This window comes from Equus caballus, chromosome 12 (assembly GCF_041296265.1).
Source record: "Equus caballus isolate H_3958 breed thoroughbred chromosome 12, TB-T2T, whole genome shotgun sequence".
Classification (NCBI taxonomy): domain Eukaryota; kingdom Metazoa; phylum Chordata; class Mammalia; order Perissodactyla; family Equidae; genus Equus; species Equus caballus.
The window spans coordinates 3,318,277-3,330,401 of NC_091695.1; positions in this window are offsets into that span (position 1 = coordinate 3,318,277).

Here is a 12,125-nt window from a genome sequence, read left to right on the forward strand (position 1 = left end):
CCTACTATCAGAAGGACCTGGATGCTGTGGGTAAGGTCCCGCCAAGGGAGAACCTGGAATGGAAAAGGCTGAGCAGCTCCAGGGGAAATGCCTGCAATGGGAAAATCATGGATGGGTTTCAAGGGATCGCATCCCAGGGGATGGAGGAAGCTCAAAAACTGAAGGAGCTGGATACAGTCAAAATCCAGAAGTTTCTGAAAAAGATCAATTTACTAAAACTCCACGGATAAATCTGATCTTTTCAAGGAATTTTAGAAACAAGGAGGTGACCGAAGGCTCTCCTGAGAATGAAGAGTTGCTAAAGTACTGTGTTGGGGGTTACACATTAAGACTCAAAAAGGTCAGAGGTAACAAGTGCTGAGGCCTGCACAGAAGAGAAACTCAATCCAGCACGCAGCGATGGATGGCCCAGGTCGGGAGGAAGGCCCACGGGGAGGTGCTGGCCTTCCAGGCAAGCCTGAGAGGGGCAGATGTGGCCCTGTCTCAGCGCAGGCTCTTAGAACCAAGGACCGCAGACTGGGCGGCTTATGGACAACAGGAATCTACTGCTCACAGCTCTGGAGGCTGGACGTCCGAGGTCAGGGTGGCAGCAGGGCTGGGTGCTGGGGAGGCCCTCTTCTCAGCTGCAGAATGCCCACTTCTCACTGTAGCCTCACGTGGCGGAGAGAGAGAACAGGGGGAGGACGTTCTTGTGACTCTTATAAGGCACTAACTCCATTCCTGAAGGCCCCACCCTCACGACCTCATCTAACCCTAATAACCTCCCCAATGCCCCACCTCCTAATGCCACCTCTGTGTTGAGTAGGGTTTCAACATATGAATTTTGAGGGGCACGCAAACAGTCCATAACAGGACCCATTCACTGGAGAAGGTCATCCAGCAGAACCCTAAAGGAAACTAGGAGAAGCTGTGATGACCCGACTTCAGAGGTGGAAGACGCTGTGGAAGTCACTGACCCACGACCTTCCCTCCCTCCTGCTCTCTGTCCCTCTGTCCGTGTGACCCTGTCTGTAATAAACTTCTCCTGTACTTTCTTCTCTTGTTTGCTCTTTTGGTAGAAATCTAAGTTATCCTCAAAAAAAGAGCTATAGAAAATTATGAGATACTTTGACTTTTGAATGTTGCTTTTTCACGCTCTATTTGGCTTGTTGATGCTAACCTTAAAACGTTGATGCTAATCTTAAGGCACAAAGGAAAAAGACATACACGTGCAATTCAGAGTAACTGCTGGCAATACGCAGTTACGTCCTGTCAGTCTTCTCTCTACGAAAGTTGACTTAAAAAAAATCACCTACCGTTCTCTTAAGGAGTCTTAGTGAAATTAAAACAGACAGGTAAAAATCACTCGACGGAAGACTTATTTTTCAGGAGACCCTATTTCATGTATAGAAGACCGCACAGGAACGAGACAGTTTGCACAACAAATAGTGGCGGTTTGCTTGGTAAAGCTTTATGTGACCCATGAAGTAATCAAAATAATTGTGGGCACAAATTGCATATGCAAAATGGAACCGCGGTGGGCGTCCTCATCCACGCTGCTCACACCCTGGGAATCGCTGCCCTGACAGTAGGTCCTCCGCAGACAGGAGTGTGCAGCGCCTGCCTGCTTTTTCTTTGCCTCAGTGCTTTTCTTTCAAGCAGCAGAGAGGTTAAAAAAATAAAGAACCTGACAATGCAGAGGAGGAAAGGAAATTGCAGGTCGCGAAGTGCCTTCTGAACTGCCAGCCAGAGCCGTGGCCGCCTTCCCCACTCATTCGCGCAAGCCAGGCCTTGCCTTTTGTTACTATTCTAGTGCCTGAAGATTCCTGGAGCTTGTGCCCATGTCTTCTCTCCCGTACTTCCCGCAGCTCTTTCTCTCCTGTTGGGGAGGCAGCAGGTACTCAGGAAGGATCTGGAGAAGGTCGCTGAAGAGCTGTGGTACACGATGGGGTGATACCCTGGAACGTTTTTATTTTGCATTTCTCTGTACACATTCTCCCTAGTTTGTTGGAGCCATCCTCCTGCTTCTTAGCACGGTTAAAAAAGGGATGGGCAGAAAGAGTTAATATTCCAGGTTTGATATTTAAAGTAGTATTTTTTGATTCTGCAAGATTTTTTGATCTGTAAGAAATGCTGAACTCCTTTTACCGCCTACCCCCCGACCCTGGACATATGGAGAGGAGGCCTCACTGGATGGAAGCGTAAAGATTTGCCAAGCGTAGAGGCTCCTCCTCTGCCCCAGGAGAGCAAGGGCACAAGATGTGCCAGCCAGAAGGAGGATGCTATGTAGAGGAAATGGAGAATCCAGTCTCCCTGTCCTGGCACGGGGGGATGGGGAGAGGACATGAAGGAGGCAAGAGACACAGGGTTGATCTCCTTTCTTTGGGTCCTGAGTCCTGGAGATGGGAGGAGTGTGCTTGCGTGGGTGACGCCAGCAAGTCTGGGATTCTAGGTGTAGATTTGTTTCACAGGCTGCCTTTGCAGCAAGCTGTAGGCAGCTTCGTCAAAGGACGCTGGTCAGCATGGCCTGGTTAGGCCAAGGAGGGCCTGGGTTAGCTTTGCTGAACGAGCTTTACTTCTCAAGTGATCTAGGAGTTCCTCATGCTCCCACGATGGTCGCTGAGCTTTGCGGAGCCTGGCCGGGCAGCCCGCAGAAAGGGGTGCTTCAGTGGGAGAGGAGCCAGTGTGCTGAGGACGGCCGGCAGGGGCTCTTGGCCAGGCTGTAGAGGGTGTTCACTGTGCCTACAAGAACTGAGGTTGGGCTAGTCTGACGACCCTGAGTGAGGCCGGCCGCGCAGTCCAGAGGCGCCAGCAGCATGTCCAGGGCATGTGGTCAGGCCTCAGCAGTCTCTAGTTCAAGGCTCAGCCCAGCCTGGGCTCTCTGTAGCAGATGCCAGCTGAATCTCGAGGGCCCTGGCCATCTCCCCTCTGCCTCCGTGAGGTCACAGGAGCCACATCCTTACTCCCATCCTCTCAGATGCCATCTTAGGAGGAGCAGGGCAAGGGGAACCAGACTTGGGAACGCTGAGCATTTACCCGAGACATGTCCGCACAGACGTGATACCAACGAAGATGAAATTACTAGGCTGGACACACGTTTCATGTTTCCTTCTGCCATCAGCTGGATGAAGGCCTGTGAGGGAAACCAGATCAATTACAGAGGAATAAAAAGCCTATTTAGTTTTGTACGTCTGAGTATAGTGTAATGAATATTGACCCTGCTACAGTGCGTGTGTGTGTTTTATGTTTCTTAAAATTCCTTAGGAATGAACATTTCCCAGCCTACTCTGTAACCTCCAGCGTTAGACCTCTGTTTATAAGGCCGTCCAGTGCCTCCCGAGGTGGAGGGAACGTGGGCGAAGCTTCAGATGGGCTGAGCTTGAGCATGGGGGAACTAGCGTGAGGTTTGACCGAAGCTGCTAGCGAGTAGATTCGAGCAAACAAACCAGCGTGCTTATTCTCCTAGAAAAATCCCCTCCCCTGCCTTCACGTGGCCAGCCTGGATGTCTCCTTTTACGTGAAATGCCAACTCATCTCCAGGGATGAGGATAAAGGTCACTCTGAATTTAACTATTATTTTAAGTAGGAAACACTGAAGCGTCAGCCATACTGTGGGAGAAAAGGCATTCTCCATTTCCCGCTGCAAATAGTGAGCTTCCCAGATACCAGTTGTGTATTTAGCTTTGAAAGCAGTATTTAACAGAAAGCCAAGTGTTCTGACAATTAGAAATAGCATGGACGTGGAGGCCTAGCCAGGCCCTGGCATGCAGAAGGGCCGTTAAAAATACGGGGGCAACTGGTAAAACACGGGGTGGCCGGATTTTTCTCGGGCAGATACTAAATCCAGCCTTCGGTCTTTGAGGACACACCAGCTACCAGGGGAAGTGTGTGAGGAGGGCCATCAAGTGGCTCTTGTCATCAGTAGGTGAGGGGGTGGCTGGCACATCTTTTCGTGCAGTATCATGTGTAAGCCTCTTAACATCTCCAGGAGGTGCATGTTTATGTATTGATTCCATTGCTAAGAAAACTGAGGCTCCAAGAGTTGAAGTGATCTGCCCAGGTGATGGCGAGAAGGTTTGGACTTGAAACCAAGATCTGATCACAGACCCACGCTCTTCCTGCCGCACCAGCCTGCCTCCTTTTGGGAGAGACGAGAGCGTCTCCCAGAGCGATCCAGCTGCGGCATTTCCTCCTCCTCCTTGTAGAACACATCGGTCTATAATTTTAAAAATTAAACCCATTCTCCCTCCTGCATGGTGAGCCACACAGGAGCTGGGGCCATGCCTGTTTTATTATCAATGACACGTGACACAGGCCTGGCACACAGTACTCGCTCGAGGTTTTCACTGGCTGATTGTAAGTAATCATAGATTCTGGAGCCCTGAAAGTCCACTAATGCAAGTTTTCGGGATTGTTCTTTGCAGATAAATAAGCTTACTGATAATGTCTTTGATGCATTTAGAAAACTACTTTTTTCCCTAAAGTTACAGATGGTTTGTGAGATTCTTTGATATTAATATTAACTAAAAACTTCTACATGACCAATGAAGAGGTAAGAACTGTTGACGAGAGGGCTGGCCCCGTGTCCGAGTGGTTAAGTTCGCGCACTCTGCTAGGGCGGCCCAGGGTGTCGCTGGTTTGGATCCTGGGCAAGGACATGGCAGCAGTCATCAGGCCACATTGAGGTGGTGTCCCACATACTACAACCAGAAGGACCCACAACTAAAATATACAACTATATACTGGGGGGATTTGGGGAGAAAAAGCAGAAAGAAAAAAAAAAGATTGGCAACAGTTGTTAGCTCAGGTGTCAATCTTTAAAAAAAAAGCAAATGTCAACGAACAGGCAAGTTACCTGCTGGAGCCATCACTGTTAGAATTTTCTAAATTTCCCACTTTTTCCTCTCTTTCTTTTTTCTCCTCTGCAGACCAGGATAAGATTTGGTTTCTAATGGTTGGATGTGGGCTTTGTGAAACCTGGAGGATCAGAACGAGAGTGGGACCTAGGATTTGAGCTCGGGGGCACTCTTAAACAGCCAGCAGCTGAGATTCAGGAATGGCATGGAAACTGATTGCGCTGGAGTCACATAATAGCTCCTAACAAGAAAGAACAGGGTGGGGAGAAGACATCATGAGTTGAGTGAGAGGTGAAAATGGGAGTTCCTAAGGGTAATGCGATTACCCACTTACTGTTGCGCTGACTAAGGCCTTGCGTCCATTTGGACATAAGACTCGTCTCTCCTCTTCCCGCTGACGTCTAAGCTGAAAGCGCCAAGGTCAAGCATGCAGGGAGGCCTGGGCAGCAGTGCGTCTATTTTAACGGGGTGGATATTATTTCTGCCTTAGCCATTTTCAGCCAGAACCACATGGTGGCAGCGTTGCATCACTCCTCATGAAAGCTGAACCCGCAGCTGCACTCCTGGTAAACTCAATTGCTGAGCAATAAATTGGGACATGCAAGATGGTGTTGGTTTAACCAGTGAATGTTGTACTTGTGTTTGGTACCACTGATTGTGTTTTTCATGATAAAATATAGCATATTTCAGGAAAAGTAATACATTTTCACCCCTTGTTGGAACACTCGTGTAATTCAAGCAAATAACAATTGTGGACCCAGTCTGAATTTCAGTCTTATAGGCTCAGTTTTCACCAAGATCAAACTAATTAGGTTTATTCCATCCAGCCAACACCTGCTTGAGAAGAACACTTAGTGTCATAAAACAAACCACCTACCAAGAAATAAGGAAACTATGAAAGGCCGACACTCCAACATCATGGTGCCAAGCTCAGCTCTGAAACAAGCCTTACAACCTACCCTGGTGGGTTCTCTTGGAAGAAACCATTTTCTGATATAAGCATCTCCATAAAAAATTTGTGTTTGGAGTCTCGAAATGCTCCTAAGCAAATGATATTGTTGGGAAACTTTTTCCTCTTCATTAGGAAACAATCTCTGAGGACATGTACAGCGTTGAGTTCTTTCAGCACCTTCTTGAGTCCTCTGATTTCTGAACGTTTTTAAAGAGAAGAGACTAAATGAAATTATGCAGTGTGATCAAATGCCACAGGGTTTGGAGCCTTGCAAAGTGTGATGGACTTAGTTACTGAGTAGCTTTTGATGATTTTCGAGCTGAGGTTACAGGTGTTAGAACTGTTCTAGCGAGAAAAGGTTCAGGTGTTAATGAGTTGCTTTTACAGAGGGGGTTAACGGAAAGGATGCTGCCGGATTAAAGGTTCTTGAATTTTGGCCAGCATCAGCATCCCCTGGAGGACGTGTTAAACCAGAGTGCTGGGCTCCACCTCCAGTTTCTGATTCCGTGGGTCTGGGGTGGGGCCTGAGAACTTGCATTTCTAACAAGTTCCCTGGTGATATGAATGCTGTTGGTCCCAGGACAACACTTTGAGAACCCCTACCCCAAACCTATTTTTCTCAAAGAATGGGCAACTGGGTCGTTCTCACTCAGGTGCTTTTCACAGAATGTTGAGGAACACTGACTCAATGGAGTGGAAGGCTTGCCCTGGGATCTAAAGATGTGAACTTAAATACAGGCCCTGTAGCTTAGGAGCTGGATGGAAGAAAGCAGTGACTTAACCTCCTAGAACCTTAATTTGTCACCTAGAAAACCGAACTTTACCCAGATATCAGGATTTGAAGCCTGGTTCTGCTAACTACAATATAACCTTGTGCAAAGTACTTAGTCCCTCCAGGTCTGATTTCTCAGGGGTTAAAAAGAGAGGTCTTTAGGGGCTGGCCTCGTGGCCGAGTGGTTAAGTTCGCGCGCTCCGCTGCAGGCGGCCCAGTGTTTCGTTGGTTCGAATCCTGGGCGCGGACATGGCACTACTCATCAGACCATGCTGAGGCAGCGTCCCACATGCCACAACTGGAAGGACCCACAACGAAGAATATACAACTATGTACCGGGGGCTATGTACCGGGGGGCTTTGGGGAGAAAAAGGAAAAAATAAAATCTTTAAAAAAAAAGGTCTTTATCTCAAAGTTGTTTTGGAAGTAATACATTTAATATAAGGACTTTTTGCTCCCTCCCTCTCTCTTATATTTTCTTCTTCAATTGATATATGTACCTGAAAGCATTTTATAAAATATAAAACATCGTAGAAATGTTAGTTAATATTTTACAAGAAATTGCTTTAGGAGAAACTTTCTTGGGTCCCTTAGATGGTCTCTTTTCCTTGACCAGCCTAGTCATGTTCAGACAAATTGGCTGTTTCCATAATCTCACATTTGTTTGATAGAAATCACTGGACAAAGCAAAAGTTTTCATAATGTAGGCCAGGTTGCAGGAGGAAGTACTGATAACTTCTGGAATCTTCTCCAGATTGGGTTGGTCAGCTCTGCTTTCTTCCTTTACCTCCCATTTTTAAAAATGTGAAGAAAGACTACAGAATTGGCTGACTAAATGCAGGTTGGCTTAGAGAATGGGGGTCAGCTGGGTGAGGAGACCTTTCCAGATCCCAGAAGAGGCTGGTGCCCAAGCAGAATGGGCTGACTGATTTCCACATTTATGGCTGTGTCTACTTGATGTCAATACAACTTGTTATAAAGTTAAAAAGTAATTGATCATATAAATGTTGATTTGAAGATGTTGAAGCCTTAGTTCTCTTTCTGCCAGTAACTACATGTACAACCTTGGGTTTCTTCCCTTTGCTGAGCCTCAGTTTCCCTATCCACAAAATGAGGGGTTTGCATGAGATCTGACTTCTTCAGTGGCAGTCTGTAGACGGGATTCCTGGATCACCGAAAACTCCAGATCTTGTGTTTGTGCGTTTTAATGGAGAGAGGACCCCATGGCTTTGATCAGATTCTTAAAGGGGTCTGTGGCGCTAAAAAGTGTAACCTCAGGTGTTATTGAAAATCATACTCAAGTCTAGCCTCGCAACTCTGCCTGTGCTGCTAACTAACCATTTCCAGAGGGTTTTTCACTGAACGAGTGAAAGAGATCAACCTGCTCTTTTGGTATGGTATAGATACTGCTGATGAGTGATACCATTAAAGGAAAGTAACCTTCTTAAGCAACTGTGAAAGAGTGGAAAAAGATCAATGGCAAAGAAAAGGGTAAAGCCATGGAAAGGCTTCCTGGCAACAGGCAGCAGCAGCTTTGTAAATGTACCACTGTCCACGGGCTGCAGCAACTGGGCTTTATCAGTATACTTAGAACTGATCAGATTTAAAGTGATGGATACTCACTAAGTCAATGCACATGAGACTGACGGATACACTGGAATGCCGATGTGATTATTTACAAGGGAGAACTCCTGCCTGTGCCCCTTTCCTAGGCATTGAGCTGCATTATTAATCAGTAGGTTGTTGAGTAAGGATTCAATGCAAAAGGATGCAGATAGTTTGGAGGAATATTTCTTTTGGGTCTGGGTGAGGTCCCAATGTGCCAACATCGTTGACTATGTTTCTGAAAGAAGCTGGTGGACTTTCTGCCTGCTCCTACTCAGTGTTGATTATTTGGTTTGCCTATTAGTGGGCATGTTTGTTTCCAAGTCCTTTGGGGGCAAGATTCACTTTGCCCTCAGGTACTGCATAAAAATGCCAATTATTTTTGTTACTGAAAATATTCTCAAGGATCATCCTGTGCAAACCCAGTTAAGAGATACAGGCATGCTTTTCTATTCACAACCCCCTTTGGATTGTTGACCCCCGGTAGAAGCAACTTGAGTATCTAACCTCATCTAACACAACAATACACGTCATTATTCTTGAGTTTCTGTTAACTATTTCAATGAAACTGAGGCTTTTGTTAAATACACTTATTATCAGTTGTTCTCATTATAAGAGCCTGTAGCTATAAGAAGTGTCTTTTCTCGTACTTAGCATCCTCTCTATTTCCCAAGAAAGGAGACTACTCATTCCTCTACTAACTAGTCAGAGGAGCAAATCTCTTACCCGTTTGGGGATAATCATATTTACCCTATGCATTGCATATAGGCATGTTGAGATCATCAGGACGCTCCTGCAGAAACTTGCCCACCTGAGCACGCATTTTGTAAATTAAATCATCAGTTTTCATGGAGTTCTAAATATTCTGCCTTGCAGAGAGAGATGCAATGTATGCTGTAAGTGTACCTCTTAGATGTAGAAAAGCATGCATTTACACAAAATAGTCAAGACACTTTCACTGTTCAAGACGATCTCACCAATTTCTCTTCTGGAATACCTATATTATGATTTGACTTAGGAGAAATTATTTACCCAGAGCTTGTCAGAAACATATACACTGTATAAAGTGGAACCCTGAGTTGGAATTCATGCTGCCTCTTTCTTGGGATGCTAGTGATGCAAAATCGGAGGCAGAAAATTTCAGTAACTCCATCCTGCAGAATAAGATGCTAACTACAGTAAGACTCCTCAACCTCTTATTTCCACGCAGTTACCCACAGTTTTATCTATGCCTAGCAGAAAGTACAGACAGGAAACAGGTGAGGCTTTCTGTCTTGGATCCTTACTCCTGTTTGGCCTTGTTTTCCACCCTTGATGGTAGACCTGCTCCAGCTCCTGAGGTCATTGCTTCCAGGTACTCTCTCACTTCTCTATAAACACCGGTGCCCTAGAAAAATGGCTACACTTATTTAGACTTATCTAAGGTGTAAATGATTGACCATGGTTTGATATGTGACCTATCCTATATGGTATTTGCATTCTAAAAGAAAGTACCAGAGGAATACGTTTCTGGTTCAAGAATTTCAGACCATAGCAAAATGGTAGATCAAGTTTTGGGCAGTGGTAGTGGGGGAAAGGAGCATGCTTCTTGGGTCCCAAGAAAGCATACCCCATTAAATCAGACTTTGTGTCGTATTTCTAGGCCTGAATTCTCTGTGCTTGTTTCTAACTGTGCAATTGATATAAATAACATAATGGTTACTGCCACTCCTTTGAGATCAAGAATGCATTAATCTGTGGGGTTGTTTTATAGTAATCAAGTGATAAAACCTCTCTGAGGTTGGTGTGCGTATAGAAGGCTTTTGTAGTTGATTAGCAGGGGAGTGAAGCTGAAGGGTTTAACCCACCACCGAAGTCGTTAGGTTCGAGTTTCCCCAGTACCAAATTTGCTCTTCTGTAAGGATGGAAGGAAGGCAGGAAGGGAGGAAGGAAAGAACGGAGAGTTCCATCCGTTGACAAGCAGCACCTGTGCCTTTCCAGTTTCACTGATGGTTGGAGAAGATCTGTCCTCACATTTCTCAATCTCATTGCCAGGCCGTGCTGCGAGCTGACCTCATGTGAAGGCCTGGACTCCGCTGGGGAGGGTGATGTTAACGAAGAGGCCAAGGTCAGATTCCTGTGGGGGTGGAGCCAGAGGGCATTGTCCCCAGTCAGAGATGCTGAATGCTCTCCCTCAGTCGTACCGTAATCACTGGTCCCAGGGTGACAAGGAGGAGAGAATATGGGTCTATCTATATAGTCCATCCCAATGTCGGGAAGCAATCCAAAGGTAAAGTCTATTGTAGGGTTGTAGTGCTGTCATCCCGTGTATAAAGAGCAGCACCTTCCTCCCTCGTTCACTCACTCACCAAAGATTTACTGTAACTCAGTCTGTTCTCTGGGCTTGGTGCTGAGGGAAGTACTGAGGTTGATGAAACAGATTTCTGACCTCAAAGAGCTTACAATGGGGGAAAACACCTCTCTACTGTTTTCTATAGTGGCTGCCCCAATTTACATTCTCACAAGCAGTGCACAAGGGTTCCCTTTGCTCCACATCCTTTTCAACCCCTGTTATCTCTTGTTTGTTTTTCTTTTTTTCATAATAGCCATCCTAACAAGTATGAGGCAGTGACTCATTGTGATTCTGATTTGGGTTTCCCTGATGATCAGAGATGTGGAGCACCTTTTTATGTACCTTTGTGTCTTCTTTGGAGAGATGTCTATTCAGTTCCTTTGCCCATTTTTAAACAGGGCTATTTGGTTTTTGGCTGTTGAGTTGTAGGACTTCCTTATAGGTTTTACATGTCAATCATCCTCAATAAAGTAGTTTTAAAAAAGTTGGGCAGTGTCTAGAAAACTAGTATTTAGAGTACTTTGTCATGTTTGTTTTATCAAGTGAACATAGAGGACTAATTCTGGGGGGAACCTTAGAAGGCTTTTAGAGGAGACGTCTGTTGAGTTGGATCTTGAAAAATGGGTAGGAGTTAGCCAGGTGGATGGGTGGAAGACTAGGACACTCCAGCTGGAAGAAACACCACCATATACAGAAATACTGGGAGCAGAATGGCAACGGCTCATGGTTTTCTGTGGCTAGAGAGTAGGGTGATGGGGAAAGTGGAGTGGTAGGAGATTAGACTGAAGAGGAAGGTAGGGGCCTTCTGGGCCATGCAAAGAACTTTGGAATATATCTTTTAGGCAATAGGGATCCTTCAAATATTTTTTATCTGGAAAAATGTTTAATTTGTGATCAAATTAAATTTTTAGAAAGAGCCTTATGCCAGCACTATGGACAGCAGGTTGGAGACAGAATTGGTAGCATGACCAAGTAGGGAGGCTGACGTCATGGTCCAGGTGAGAGATGAGGGGATCCAAACTCAGGTACTTGCAGTGAGTATGGAGGGCAGGGGACAGTGTTAGGAGATACTTAGTACAATCGAGTAACCCAATTGGCTATAGATGGGCGCATATCATGGGAGAAAAAGTAGAAAGAGACTCAAAAAAGGAAACAGAATTTGTTGAGGATATTTTTCTCAAAGAGAGAGGAACTTGTGAAATAAAGGGTTTGTATGAAGTATTCTAGATTGTTTCCCCATCTCTGAATTTCTACAACACTTTGATTTGGAACCATGCAACTGAGCATTGAATTCTACTTTCCACTGGCCTGGACAGTGAGAATACAAAGATGGACAAGGCAGGGTCCTTGTTCTCAAGGAGCTCACAATCTATTAGGGGAGACAAATAGATAAACAAATAAGTGAAACAGAATGTGGTGTGCTGTCACCAGGCGTGTGTAAAAAGACAGAGCCTCGACAAAGCATGGGAGGGTGCGTTCAGGACATTGCATTATGGGTCTGGGGTAGAGGAATGGTACGCTTAGATTTGGGTTTTAGAAAGATCACAGCAGGCTGCAGGGTGAATTGGAGTGAGGCCTGTCTAGTTGGAAAACCAGTGAGAAGGTAAATGCTCAGTGGGAAAGACAGCC